This window comes from Saccopteryx leptura, chromosome 6, assembly GCF_036850995.1.
Source record: "Saccopteryx leptura isolate mSacLep1 chromosome 6, mSacLep1_pri_phased_curated, whole genome shotgun sequence".
Lineage (NCBI taxonomy): Eukaryota > Metazoa > Chordata > Mammalia > Chiroptera > Emballonuridae > Saccopteryx > Saccopteryx leptura.
Genome location: NC_089508.1, coordinates 66,924,660 through 66,940,195, shown reverse-complemented (window position 1 = coordinate 66,940,195; position 15,536 = coordinate 66,924,660).

Sequence of the window (15,536 nt, the reverse complement as noted above, 5' to 3'; positions counted from 1 at the left end):
CCGGGGGAGTTGGCCTTCTCTCATCAAAATTTCGGTGGATTTTCTTTCTTGGTCTTATTTTTATATCGTTGAAGTATATTACAAAAGAAACATGTCCAGACTGTAGAGAGCCAGTGCAAAGAAGGGGGGAAGGTTGATGGATTTTCCAGATTTGGGGCGGTGGTTAAGAATCCTCTTCCGGTGACTAGAATCTGGATTAGGGGCGCTCGAGGGTAGAGTGCCGGGTCTGGGGTCTGGGAGGACAGGGCAAGGGACAAGGCGCTCTTCCTCCAGTGCAGTTCTGACGGGCTCGAGGTTGGGAAAACTCAGAGCATAGAGGCGCGCGAAGGCCAAAGTCAGCTCAAGAAGGTCTCCAGGTGCATGCGTCACCCTCCCACGCTGGAGGACAGGAGGGGCGGGTACGGCCCAGACCGTAGCCTCAGGCCGGCGGCGGGTGGCCCAGTTACCCCCTCCCAGGCTGATTGCGGGCTTTATGGCCCCGGGCGCGCCCCACTTGGCTAGCTCCTCCGTAACCTCGCAGGATAACGCCGCCGCCGACCTGGGCCGAGAGCAGCTGCACTTGGGAAGGAAAACTCTTTAAACAAATCATTTTGGTGGCTAATCAATTAGTGTTGGCGCAGTCAAGTACCATAGATTAAACGGAATAATCGTTACCGCCCTTATCGTTATCTGACGCACAGACACCTAAAAGATTTAAAAATGAAACGGCGGTGTTCTGGGCTCCGCACCCCTTCCCTGCGCCTCCCCCCAGTCCTGCTCAGCTCCGCCGGCCTTTTGTTTCCCGCAGGCCGAGCCTCCTCTGTCTTTCCTTCTGTCCTTCCTTTCCTCTTCACACTTTGCACACTTTTCCTTCTTTTTTTTGCCCATCCTGCCTTGTCTCAACCCCCTCATCTCTTCTCCCCCATGGCTGGCAGCCTCCGGGTGTGGGACACTTCTGGCTCAGGGCGAGCGCGCCTGCCTTTTGGCCCCAGTGCCAACCAAGCGCAGCATTATGGAGTCGTCGAGAGCCCAGAAGCCTTATCCCCGGATCACCTCCCTCTAACCTGGGTGCTCACCCTCTCGCACTCTCCTGAACCGTCCCAGACCTGAGGGGCGTGCCCTTTAGCTTCGGTGGAGCTAGGAATGACTTTTCCCTGCACAGTGGGGCGGCGTGCCTCTCGGGGTCTTGCCCCATAAATGCTGTGACCCAGGGCGCGGGACTGGGGTTGAGAAAAGAAGCCCAGAGTGCGGCCTTGGCCTCCAACGCTGGACAAGGAGGTCGCGCCCACGGGAGGTGGCGTCTCTGGGGACCGATGTTTCGGGGATGTGTGTTGCCTCCGAGACACACTTCTCTGGGTGGGGCCAGCGCCCAAGGTCCACGGGTGGGGTTTGGGAAGGTCCCCAGACCCTTGTGAATAGATGCTTCTGTGTCTCCCTTACCACCTCGTGCCTTTTAAAAAGGTGTGGTTGCACGTGTGTGTGTGTGTGTGTGTGTGTGTGTGTGTGCGCGCGCGCGCATGTATTTGTGTAGAGGCAGGGCTGCGCGCCTTGCCGGGCCTCAGACCACCAGTACTGCGATGTGGGAGCCTCAAGACTGTTGTAGGGGTCCGGCTGACACCTGGGTAGTGGGTTGGTGAAATACAGGCGGTAATTCTAAAAGGAGGACGAAAGAGGCTCTGGCAGGGCAGCTCAGTCGGTTAGAGCATCGTCCTGATACGCCAAGGTGGTAGGTTTGATCCCGGCTCCAGGCACATACAAAAATCAACCAGCGAATGCATAGATAAGTGGAACAACAAATCGATCTCTCTCTCTTTTCCTTCCCCTCTCTTTAAAATCAATCAATAAATTAAAAAATTAATTTTTTTTCAAAAACTGAAAGGGCGGGGAGAGAGAGTGAGCTGGAGGTGAAGCCCTCTCCTGCCCCACACCGCTAGCCCCTGGGGGCCCGAGCTGACCCAGCCGGAGCCTAGATAGTCCCAAGGGCCCTGGAACTGCTCACAGTCCCAAGTTCTCAGGCATTCGCGTGAGAAAACTCCCTCTCAACAATAGATGATTATAATGTACTTGACTAATGCCTGTATTTTCCTGTTTAACATAAATTAATCCAAAGTAACAAAAAAATCAATATTGCTAACAATATTGCAAACAAATCCTAGTCTCTCATACAAAAACCTCATCAGATTTTTAGTCACTTCTACCCGTTTGAATTTTGTTAATTCTCCTAGCTCACTGGTAGCTCCTGGCTCGCCTGGAATTCAGTTCTGGCATTCAATGGCTTTTTTCCTAAAAATCCTGATTTATTTATTTTAGCCATTGGGAGAAATCTGGGACTCTCCGAATCCCAGCCTCCTTTCTCCCCAAGGCTCTGTGAGGGGCTCCAAGGGTTTACTTCAAACTCTCTCTCTCTCCACCAGCAAATGCCCAAGGTCACTGCTTAGTGACTTTGGATTTTTGTCTTCCCTGTTACCCCCCCCCCCCATACGACACCCCCAGCCCCTCCCGGAGCTGGAGACGGCGCACCTGCCCTCCTGGTCAGTACTCCTCGCCCAGGCTACCTGAAGCTGATTGCAGCCTGCAGTTCTTATTGGGAATTTGTTATTAAAATTTTTTTCAAAATTGGTGTTTTCCACCTGGAAAGAACAAACCAGAGGGACTGGCTAATGAAGGAACTTAGGTTTGCAAAAACACTGTAAATAATTTAGTATTGTATTTCAAGGGGAAAAAATAGCTTTCTTAAATCATCCCCGCAATATAAATTGCAGACTTACAGTATGGTCCTGGTAAGTCTAAATTTTTAAAGGAGCAATATTCAAAGAGACATAGATGTCTGTATTAATTATTTATTCGCTGGTGCCTTCCTTCGTTTCTAACTTATTATTAATTAGGCGCCTCTAGTCTTTCGCAGAGCGCTCCACCGAGCCGGTTGCAGCTTTAAATATGAATTAAAAGCAAATCTCAGCTACTGTAATGCGAAAATTATTCCGTGTCTTGCATGGCAGAGATGAATAGCTTCGTGGATCAATACCGTGAAACTCGGCTCCGAACGACAGGGTTATTGATAGCTTATATTAATGATGTTAATGATGGAAAAAGGAAAACAACGGCCCACCCGACTCAGAAACTTTTTGCCGCTGAAACCCCGCAATAAAAACGGGAAGGGGCCAGGACTCCGGCTTAAGTGTAATAGGAAAATTATTTATGAAACCGGATAAATGACTTCAGAGCCTTGATGCATTTGAACCTAACGCTCTCAGCTCCTGGCGGCCCCGGCTCCAGCTGGGGAGACCGCGAAAACCCCAAGCCTTTGGGAGTTGGGGGGCGGGGAGGGGCGCTCCCCCTCCTCGGCAGAACGGGTTTGCTGCCGCCCGACCCGGCTGGTCCCCTGCTGCAGGGCCTTTGGAAGTTAGTGGGATGCAGCGGGCTCAAGGTTAGTCCTGCTATACTGGCGGGGGCAGTAAGCCCGTCAGCCCGGCCTGGCAGCGTGGACTTTGGCTCCGATTTCTTCACTGGTTTTCTTGGCACCCGCTCCCGGAGAGGAGTACAATTCTCCCGGCTTCAGGAGGGCACAGGTCTTGCTCTTCACTGACGCTCCCTGCCCACCTGGCCCAGCCTCTCGGGATCCCCAAAATGCAAAAAATGCAAACGGGTAGCTTGTCTTTGGAGGTGAAGGAGCTTTGCACAAAGAGAAATTGCTCTAAACAGGGACGAAAAACTGGGAAAGATGCCCACTTTTCCCCTCCGTGCCTAAGCAGGATCTTGATCAGGGTTTAACTGGGCCTTGACAGCCAGCGCCAGGCGAGGGCCTGATCCGAGACTCGTTTCCTGCGCCTGCAGGCTGGTTTGCGGGCGTCCCGGCCAGTTCCACCTAGGCGCCGCCCTCCCCTGCTAGTCCCAAATACTAGTCCGCTCTCCTCTTTTCACTTGCTAAGGGCCACCGAGTGGCGGGGAGGGGGTGGGGTGGGGGGAGCAAAGGGTTAAATACTGACCCTGGAGGACAGCGTGGGTCTGCGCCCCAGGGGCATTCTCAGGCCCGAGGCTCCACGGCCCTCTGTCGGCCACGGAGCAGGCAGGTCCCTTTCCCAGTCAGGGCCCTGGGCTCCTGGAGGCCAAGAGTTGGAGAAAGGCGATGCTACGGTACTGGGTGGGTCCCTGCCTGACATGGAGGTCAGGCGACCTGAGTCTCATCTTTTGGATTGGGATGGGAAGTTGGTGGGCTTTTAATTTATGCTTGGCACTGTAATTTTTCCGTGTTTCAGGAGGGTGGAGAAAACGACTGGAGCTGCAGTAAAGGCCCAGGTAGTCAGTCTCCCAGGGCAATCACAGTTTTCCTCCGAAGGTTGGGTATTTTTGAATATTTTCTTTATTAAAATTTGTTTTTCCTCCTTTTTCTTTAACTCCTTCATCATTATTTTTACTTCTTTTTCCTTTCTTTTCTTTTTCCTCTTTCTTTCCGTTTGTTCTTTCCACCTTTCTCATGTTCTCTTTCCTGTCTTTCCCCCTCACTCTGCACTTTTCCCTTCTCATTCTCTTCCTCCTTCTCTTCCATCTATAGGTGGGTGGAGGCCTGGCCCACCTCTCTGCTCCTTGAGACTATCGCAGGAAAAGTGCCAACTCCATTTGGCATTGGCATCAAATAACTTGTCTTTGAGGAAGAAAAGAGGCAAGAGAATGCAGAAAGAGCACTGGCGTCTCCGGGCCCTTCCATTGTCACTGGAGTCGCTGACACGATTCTGTGGGGCCTTTGCAGCAGCGGGTGTCTGGGTGGCTCAGGGTCGTGCCCCTCTCTGGAGCTTGGGGCTTGCAAAACCAGAAGTGTGTGTTCCTCTTGCTAACGCTCCCCACGGAGCTATCTGAGCCCCTCACATAACCAAGATTTTTGAGCTGTTTTATTTTTATTAATTAAAAAAAAATTAAGTGACTCTCCAAGGCCATAGTTTCACAAGGCGCCAGGTGAGAGAGAGTCTTACATCTCTTCTCGGGCAGCAGAGGTGGCCCAGTTGAAACCATTATGTAGATAATTAGACAAAAACCAAGTTTCCTGCCACCCAGCAAGAGCGCCCTGTCAGCTATCAGACTTCAAAGTCTACAATCAAATAGACTCTGCATTTCAGAAAAGCACTGCTGCCGACCCAGTCTTATAGCCACACAATGAACCAGCAAAGGCCCTTCCTTGGAAAGGAAACACGACAGACACTGTACGAAATCACTTGATTCTGGAAAAAAAAAAATCAATATCGAAATTAGGTTTATTGTCTGCTTATATGATTAAAAATGACAAAGTGTTACCTTTTATTTTCATAAAAAGACAGAAGGCTGAACAAAATAATTTACTATCGAGTTCTGCTCGTTTCATTTGCCTGGCAAAACCTGGAGGAGGCCAAAAGGACTGTTGGAGAGCGCAGTGGCTCAGTCAGGTGCCCCCTCGCCAGCCTCCGCCCTACGCAGGTGTGAGCTCGCCGTCCACCATCCGAGGGGATGTGTGCTGCTGTGTGTGTGTTCCATCCACCCTCGGAGGGGATGTGCGCTGCTGTGTGTGTGTTCCATCCACCTTCGGAGGGGATGTGTGCTGCTGGGTGTTCCATCCACCATCCGAGGGGATGTGTGCTGCTGTGTGTTCCATCCACCCTCGGAGGGGATGTGTGCTGCTGGGTGTTCCATCCACCCTCGGAGGGGATGTGTGCTGCTGGGTGTTCCATCCACCCTCGGAGGGGATGTGTGCTGCTGGGTGTTCCATCCACCCTCGGAGGGGATGTGTGCTGCTGGGTGTTCCATCCACCCTCGGAGGGGATGTGTGCTGCTGTGTGTCCCATCCACCCTCGGAGGGGATGTGTGCTGCTGTGTGTCCCATCCACCCTCGGAGGGGATGTGTGCTGCTGTGTGTTCCATCCACCCTCGGAGGGGATGTGTGCTGCTGGGTGTTCCATCCACCCTCGGAGGGGATGTGTGCTGCTGGGTGTTCCATCCACCCTCGGAGGGGATGTGTGCTGCTGTGTGTTCCATCCACCCTCGGAGGGGATGTGTGCTGCTGTGTGTGTGTTCCATCCACCCTCGGAGGGGATGTGTGCTGCTGGGTGTTCCAGAATACGTTCCCTAGTCTCCAGTCTGCAGCCAGGCCAGGCCAGCTAGGTGGTTCTTAGTTCTGCCACGTTCCAAAGAAATGCTGGGCAATCGGTTCCTAGTTCCTTCTTTAACTTAAACCCAGGTCACAGGTCTTGTTCCCCCAAATAATTCTCTAGATGACGCTGCTTTAGTGATGGCAGGACTGCAGCAGTGCCTGAAGATCCCTATCCATCCACCCTGGGTCTTCGATCCTACGAAGCACTGCCTCTGTTCATGTGCGTGTCGGGTTGCTTGACCGGGGGTTAAGGGGTTCCGGGTGGTTCCACTGGGATCAAGGGGTTCCGAAACCTCTGTGGGCTGGATCCTCCAATTGTGACGGGCGGTGAGCCGCCATTCGGGGGATAAGGCTGCACTGGGGCAGGCGCTGGTTACACCAACGCCGGGGAGAGTTATTTATCTACGTTAAAAACAAAAAGAAAAACCAAAAAACATCCACCGTGTGAATCTCATCTTAAACTCTCCTCCCCTATCCCATTACCCCTTAAAGCCGAGTTAGAATCTATTCTCATCTCTCCAGTGCTGCTCTTCCGTGAGAACCCTGTGTGCGCAGAACACGCTCCTACTGTTCACCGCCTTGTTCTACAATAGAGTGGCTCCCAAACGCTCAAGGGTTCATGGAGCGTGGCCCACCAGAGAGTGAGAATAGCTTCACGCACGCTTAAAAAGCGCCGTTAGGAAAGTGACTAGCAAGCCGGATCCCTCGCAGCCCCTGCATGCACCTTCCCATTTGAAACTGGAGCAGTTTCGCCGGTGCAATCGCTGAGCACTCATTTGTTCAAGTCATTAACGGGTCCTCCTTTTTTTCTGGACCGGAGGGGTGCTTATCTTCTGGTGGTTGCAAAAATGAATGCAACTAAACTATCCCCTCCACGGAGTCCCTGGGGCATGGCTCCTCCGAAGTAGTCCTGGCCTTCTCTTGGGGACGAGGACTCAAAGTGAAGTAAACATGGATACTTTATTACTTGAAAATCTGATAGGCTGTGACGCCAGCCTCACCGGCTCTGCCTCCCAGTGTCGGGCTCACAGTGCACCGACGAGTTGGTGCAACTTACCCCCTACGCCGGAGGGAGGCGGCGAGGGCGCGCGGTTCCTGCCAGGCGCCTGAGGGCGCCGCCAGGAGAGGAGGAAGGCAGCCAGTGGGTTGGGGCGTGGGTTGGCCCCACTTCTGGGGAAAGGGGCAGCTCGGGCTCCTTTTTGCTTTAAGGCAGATTCAGCCACTAGCTTCCCAGGGAACAAACCTAGCCTCTCCTTCCCTCTCTTGTCTGTCTCCCCAGCCTCTTTTCCATAGCCTTTTGCCCTAAGCAGCCAGCCCGAGGGTCAAAGGTTAGGCCTTCACTAGGCCCAGGCCTCCTCCCAGCACAGCTGCTGGTGTGAGCCCGGGTGTCGGTCGGTGTGGGTGTCGCCCAGCCTCCGGGTTTGGCTAGGCACCCATTACCAACTAAGGAGAGGACAAGTGCGTATCTCAGAGCTCCCTCCTCCTCTACAAGCCCTTTCTGATGACAAAGGGTCTGGGGGGGGGGCAGATTAATTTAGGAAATGATGTTGAGATTATAAAATCACTGGTGGTTGAGGTTTTTTTTTTTTTTTTTTGGGGGGGGACATTGTTTAATGATTTCTCTAAGTATCCATATTGATGTGGTTATCATTTCTGTTGCCCCCAAACCCTGGCAGAACTGGAGAGAAGCTGCCACAAGGGATCCAGAAGAGACAAACCAAGCCCAGCCCTCCAAGTAGGCAGGTCTCTTCCAAAGGGGCCAACCGACCTTTTGCATAAGTGGGGGCAAAGCCAGCGGAGTAAAAAGCAGATTTCTATGCATGTTCACGTGGCTCAGTGTAATGAGCACATCTCCATCAATTCCTGGAGGCAGAGGGCTCAATTTATTTTGGTTTTAGCTAAGAACATCCTCAGCCTCAGCTCTGATTGACTACAGAGCAGCTGAGTAGTAGTTAGACTTCTCTTTCCAATGAACGCTATGGTCAATAGAATTCTCAGTATCAAATGAGCAATAATTTGCTGTGGCTACATGCTGGATAATGAAAGATGTTAGCGGGATCAATAAAAAATGAAAACACTTTTACTTACATCTTGAGTTACTGTTTTAAGAGTGAGAGGGATGCAACAAACCCAAAGCTAGGTTCAGAGCCTCCCCATTTCCCCCTTTGACCCACAAAGCTCTGTCACCATTAGACAGAAGCTTCTTGCTGCCAGGGCCTCTACCTTCCTCCTTGCTCAAAGGCAAGTAGGTTATTTACATCAAAATTAACCCCTTAGAAACCATTGATAATTTAACCATTAGGGTTTTTAAATCTCTCCTTTCCCACAGCCAGAAATTAAATTGTTTTTTTAAATCTGAACTAAAGATCACCATACTGGTTATAGTCTACCAAAAAAGTAGAAAAGCATCCTAAAGCTGAATTGTCCTTTGAAATGCCTCTAGATGTGCACTTGACCAAGACACTCCGAAGGGCCTGTGCTTTTCGGTTGTGCATCCACAGGCAAAGGAATAGATTAAATCCTTTATGACTTGTTATATTTGGCCATTACATTAGAAAATTCAGACTTTAAACTTGTGCTTTCCAGATGAGTTAATTCTCTCATCTTCTTTAATAATAATTTCATCTTTTCAATTTGGCTTCAATTTGCACTGGGCTCATTTGTACCTTCCAGTCGGCTTTTCTCATCATTCAACCCCAAATATTCTCCTACAGATCCAGTTCCTAAGAAACCTATTGTGAAAAGACCCGGGAAGCATTCTATATATATATTTCAAGTTACCAAGACAAAAAAAAAAAAAAGAGAAAATATCCCGAGTGCTCTGTATAAAACAGGCGCAGTAAAATAGCTTACGGCTAGTCAGCTTCCAGCACCCGAACCAGATAAAGCAAAGGACATTGGGAAACGTGTTTGGCTGGTTCTGTAGGTTTAAGAAGCCTACATTTCCTCACACTTAAAAAAAAAAAAAAAAAAAAAAAAAGACACGAATTTAGCCGCTACTTTATGTCATCTGACCAGAGGATGTGGTTCTGCCACCAAGATAACGGTCAGTGCTGTAGGGACAGTGGACTGCGATTTGGAGAGACAGCCCAGCAACCTGGGTGATTTAGAAAGCGGGAATCAGCCTAGGAAAATGTAGGCAAGTTCCAATTTGGGGATTTCCCCGGGCGAGTGAATCTGGCTGGCTGCATTTATACAACCCGCATGAACACAGGTGTGGGTTTGTGGCCGCATGCTGCTTAGCAGGAGAACCGCGTACAAATCACAGACGCACCCCGATATCCGCTGCTGCGTTGGGCGCACCCAAATATTTACACCCTGTTCCAGAGGCTGCCTCCCCGCCCTCATTTGCTACTTTAAACTGAGCAGGACGACTTGTTAAGTGACCGTGGCTGGGAGGGCAGATTGGGAGGGTGGCGCCCCCGCTTGGCTCTCGGGCTGTGTCGCGGTTGGTGCCCTCCGCCTACAGATCCCACGCTGTTTGCGTGGCCACCAGATCAGCAGCGGCCCAGCGCGGCGGAGCCAGTGGCGCCCCTGCCCTGGCTAACCACCCCTGCACCTCCCCCTCCGCCCCGCCTGCGCCTGGGAGACTGGCTTACCCCAGTGGGCGAGTCGCAGAGCATTAGTGGATTTCATGGCAAGTTGCTTCCGTGACAAGCAGTCAGGTTCCCGTTTGAGGATTTGCTCCCTAGGAGGGAGGGAAAGGAGAGTCAATCTGCATAATTTCAACTGAGAAAGAAACCATAAACGGGGACTCTGATTTCCAGCCCCTGACTACTCCCCTTGCCCTGACCTGTAGCCGTCCCACCTCTCCACGCACAGACACAGTAAGAAAAAGTAATCCGCACACGTCGCAGGTGATACCTTTTATTGCGCTCATTTTAAGGACAGGGACTGGATGGGCCCTCTCCGTGAAGCCTTTCTCAGCAGCCCGGCCCGGTGCAGATGGGTCAGCCAGGCCGCTCCGGGGCCCGCGGATTCCTGCCAGGTCGCGAGGTGAGGGCGCCGGGAAAACAGATCTCGGGCCCTGTGCCAAGAGGCCCCCTTCGGCGCCCAGGGTCTAAGTCAGACGCACAAACCCAAATTCCCTCCAGCGCCTTCGGCTCCATCTTTAAGTCCAAGCAAAGATCAATTCTCGTTCTCTCTCGCTCACACACGTTTGCAGCCATAAATAAACAGCTCCCAGCTAAATCAGGAACGAGAGAAGGAAGAGAGAAGAAAGGAGAAAAGAGAAGGACGAAGCACGGAGCCCTGGTCTTGCTTCGCCCAGGCGCGGATGGCTCTTTTTGGTCAGGCCAGCCTTGCATTTGGGGTTGCAACTTGCATTTGAATAGCTGCCTGGGCTTGTTATGGACCCGGGAAAGCTCTGAAAGGGAATCACTATGCAAATTGTCCCAGTTACAATCGAAAGGTTCGATCTCTAGGAGCTGCCTGACGGAAGTTGATGTCAGCTATCTGTGCATTAGGGTTGCATTACCGCCTTCGCCGCCCTCCTCACCACCCCCCGCTCGCGCCTGCCGGGGAGGCTTTTCTCTTTTCTTTCGTTTATGTGTATATTTTCCTCTCAGTAATTAAAAAATGGGAGGAAAAAACCCTGACGGTGGCGGTGGCAGCGTAGCTGACTCGGGCCTAGGAGCCCGCGGGCGGTGGGGCGGAGGTACGGCCCTGGGGGGGGGGGGGGCGCGGGTGTGCAACATTTTTTTGCGGCAAGTGTGGATGGTGCGTCTAAAATCAAACATTTAGAAATGGTTTTTTAGAGCTTTGCAGGACTAGGCGGCGGCGAAGGGTGGGGGCAGCGATGTGTGCCTGCTCCCGCCTGCTGGATCCTACAATGTCGGCGGCGGATCGATACCCGCTCACTGTAATCCCAGTAATTGTAGGGCTCGCAGCTTTCATTTTAAAGAATAGGACGCCAGTGCGCGGGCGGGCGGGCGGCTGTCGTAGCGAACGGGCGCCGTTTGAGGCGCCTCTCTTTTACCGCAGAGCCCTGAACCTCCCCGCAGTGGGGTGGCTTTGCGGTTCCAGCGCGCGCGCACGAGCTGGGGTGGAGCTGGGGGCCCGCGGGCACCGCGAGGCTCGGGAGGCTCCCGGCCGGGAACCGCGCTGCAGCCTCAGCGCTCTCGGTGGTTTGGGGCGGCCGCGTGCTGCCGGCGGGCCAGGCCCGGGGTCGGCAGCTTGGGCTTGGACGCCGGCCTGTTGGCTTTAGGCCGCTTAGGCTTTGGACTTCGAGGCTCGGGGCCGAGGGTGCTGCAGCCTGGGCCTTCGGGCTAAGAAGGCGAGACGTTTTGTCCCTCTTCGGCCGCCTTCCAGCGCCCGAGGCCGCGCTAGGCGGGCGGCGTTCAGGGGGCCCCGTGCCCGAGACCCGCGTCGGCAGCTCCACGTGGGAGGTGGGCAGAGGTTCCAGGATCCCTCGGCTGTCCACCGGCTCCTGCGGCAGCGTGGGGCTGCGCGTTTGCGGAGGCCGCCGACCTCGCCGCGCCTGCGGGCCGGGCCTGCCCCAAAGGCCGCCTGCCGCCCGCCCGCCCGCCCTTCGCTGGCCGAGCAGGGGCAGGGCCGCTGGGGCCCGGGGCCGGGGGCCGGGGCGCACCCCCGCGCGGCGCGCAGCCCGCAGCCCGCAGCTTCTGGCGCCCCTGAACATCACCATCTGTCATTCAATTAAGGTTTCAGGGCAGCTGATGGGGGAGCCCAGGTCAGCGACCCCAGGACAAAACGGCCTGCTGCCTCGGATAGGAGAAGTTCAAATGTTAAATGCGGAACATTGTGCCCTCGCCCAGCCCCGGCCCCCATCCGGCCGCGGGTCCGGCCGACGGACAGCAGCGGGGTGAAGGGCAGCGGTCATTAGCACTTAGATTTCAGCTCTGGGCCGGGCTCCTTCTGTTGGGTCATTTTGACCAGAGAACCTTTAACCCTTTCATGCCAGTTATCCCTCTAGAGAAGGCCAGCTTGTCCGGAGGACGGAAGACAGACAGGGAGATCAGATGTACCCATATGAAGAGAGGTCAGACTGGATTTCTGGTCACTTCTCCATTGGAGAAAACTTAACAAGACAGAAGGAAAAAAAACAGTTCATTACAGTCCAAACAAATTAAAAGGTCTTTAAAAAGTTTTATTATATATATTTTAAATTTTTAGTTTTGGGGAAGAGGCACATTACTAAATGTGATTGTATAACTAATGGGTCAATGTGGGGAGAGTGGGTCTGTAAAAAATTCCAGAGTTTCCTCCCATAATTTTGTTTATCTAAATGTGTATAAGTGGCGATGAGCATCCAGCTGTAGACAGCCCCATTTAAACTGTTGGTTATGAAAAGTCTCCACTGCAGCCAGCCTCATCGCCAGTTATAGGTTGGACAGTTGGTCTTTCCCTTCTGGAATTTTCTTATAATAAAATGAGGTAAAAAAATAATTTTATCTAATGGAATTCATAAAATATATTCGTTGAGCATCCACAGGCTGTGGACATTTAGGTGTTAATATTCTTGGCTTCCCTACATTAGACAGAGGGAGAAGTAGCCACATACTTAGCCATTTTCAGTAGAAGATCCAACTATTCCTCTCAATTATTAACCATGAAGCTTGAAAACAGCTCTATTAGCAAGATATCATTTGAAGGCTTGGAAAACTAGGTCCTTCAGCCGGCTAGTTAGTAGTAGAAGAAAGACCCAGGGCTTCTGCCATCCAGCCCCAGTTTCAACATTAAACCCTGTCCCTATTTTTTGGAAGTAACTATCAAATCAATTAATTGGACATTCAGCATTGAAGCACCTTAGCAAAATTTTCATTGGATAACAATGCATCGTGCATGGCTCTCCAGTATATTGACTGTGGTAAATGGTCTTTAAAGTAAGGTGCTGCAACAAGTACCTTTAAATAAAATCAAAATAAAAAGTTTACCACAATCGTAATAAATAGTTCAGTCATCTTCCTATTGACTTATGTAGCATCTTTCTTCAGGGGCATTTGGAGTTATTTTTTTCCCCCTTACAAAGAGACCAGAACAAATTGATGAATTGAGCTTTCACTATGCTAATTTAGACATTATAAATATTTAATTAACATCCCTAATAGCCAGTCATAGAGGGCCCCTTCTCTACTTTACACTGTTCTTAATCTAAAGTAAATGCTTTTTCCATTAATAGCCTGATGCCATATTAGCAGCTTCCTCAGTAAAAGGGCCCCATTTAGTCAAAAAGGAGGGGGGCATTAAGTAGTCTGCATTAGATAGGGGTTTATTCCTGTCTGTAAAGGATCCTGAGAATGGCATGAGGTCTCTACAAATTCCACCTTTCCCAGTTCTTGCTTAAGTGAGGCTATCCTAAGAATAGGGGGTAACTTCTCAGTTTTATTTTTCTAGACAAGTTAATCTTTTGGGCTTATACTAGAATAAAATGTGTTTATTTTAGTGAGGATTACTTTAAAAAAGTGATTCATAGATAATAGGTAGCAAAATTCCAACTATGGAATACACTTGTCTTTTCAATAGAGTGGTTCAGAGAATTCTGAACCAGGACTCAAAGGGCCCCAGTTCAAACTCTGTAGCACTCACTAGCAGCGGGATCCTTGGGTAAGGGATTTAGTGTCTTTTGAGCCTCAGTTTTCTCTTTTAATGTGAAGATCATTAATGTCTATGCTACAGAGTTACTTTAAAGATTAAATGGGAGAATCTATGTGAAATTGCTTGGTATATGCTCAGTTAATACCAGGGTAAGTCCAAAATGACTGCCAAATATTCGTTAACCGTTCTTTCCCCTTAGAGTCATTTTTGTCTTCTCTAAAATTTTCTTGTTATAATATAACATATTTGCAAATGTTATTTGTCTATCAATTCTTGGAAGTGAGGAGAAATGAGTAAATTTAGACCCTGATCAAGAGGCAATGTTGAGAATAGATACTGGAATTTAGATTTTAAAAAGCTCTGAGTCCTAAACTCTGGTCACTGAAATGTCCTTACACAACAGCCGTTGTGTGGTTTAGAAAGATTCCAGAAGTAGCATTATATTTCCCAGGGGGCAGGAATCAGGCCAGAACTGAGAGTTCAAAAAATTAGAAACTCTCCACACTGACCTAACTCCAGGGCTAGAATTTGCAGATTCTAAACATTAGCGTAAACAGCTGAAGAAAGGAAAAGCCGCTTCAGACAATTAAAATTTAAAACATTGGAAAGACACGCCATCTTATTCTGAGAATATTTTCAAATAATTTGAGGAAAAAACTGAATTGACTTCTTGGATATTGCTGGTTATGGAGACAGTAGAAACCCTGAATTGTCATTCTTATTTACAAGCACAAAATAAATACTACTTAATGTAATATAGGCATGGATATTGGCATGACAGATGTTTATCTAGATATAGAAAATATACTAGTAAAATCGCATAATTTTGATTTTGGAAACAAACCAATTTTTTTTTCTTTTTGGTTAGCAGTGGAAAGACCCAGATAGCTCGATGGGAAAGGGGCAAAGAATTGGCTGGGATGATTTCCTAAGTAGCAGGGGGCAGTAGGAGGCATGGGCAGATGACAGCAGAGTTTGGCATTGGATAACTCAGTCTTCCTTGCTCTGCTCTTCCTGGATTATTCTCTCTCTCTAGTCTGTGATAATCCACAAAATAGAAAGGGAAACATTTTTGCACCCCTTGCCCTCAATATTTTTAAAATTGAATTTTATTGGGGTGACTGGTTAACAAAATTATATAGGTTTTAGGTGGCCAATTCTACAACATATCATCTGTACACTGCATGCCCTTAACATTTTGTTTTGACACCCATGGGTAATATTTTGGACAAATGGCTCCTAGGGATATGTCCCAGAGTGTTAACCTCCTGAAGATACCAGTTTGTTTTATGGGAATGCATGATGTGGGCTTAGGGAACTCTTATTTTCTATTCTTGGTCCTCCTGAGTGAAGGCAATGGGAGTTAGGCCATGAGGAGTTGCCCCTAAGCTCTTAGAAACATGGTGAAAAGTAATTTGCAGTATGAAAAACTTCACGTTTGCTTAGCCGTGTACTGCCCACTGTGTGTCAGGCACCTTGCTGGGCCCTGGGGTTGAGAGGAAAGAAAAAGTGGTCCCCATTCCTAATTGGCAGGAAGTGACATATTTGGATGGTATTTCAGAGATCTGAAGAAAGCTGTGAGAGTAGAGAGTGTGGGTAGCTGCTTGGGGTAGGAAGTTTGTCATAGAAGGCTTTACTCAAGGAGGCAACCCCTCAGACTCAGGCTAGATGGAGTTGGGCAGGTAAAGATGAGGATGGGGGAAGAGCATAGAGGCAAAGAGAATGAATAATATGTGCAAAGCTATTACAGTCTGAATGCTCAAGGCAGCAGGTGTAAGGGTGTATAGACCAAGAAGAAAGTCAGCTGGGGCCTTTGAAGGGTCTTGTGGCCATGTTGGATTTGGATTTTATCATTTACCAAACAGGGAACTGATAGAAGTTTTTAAGC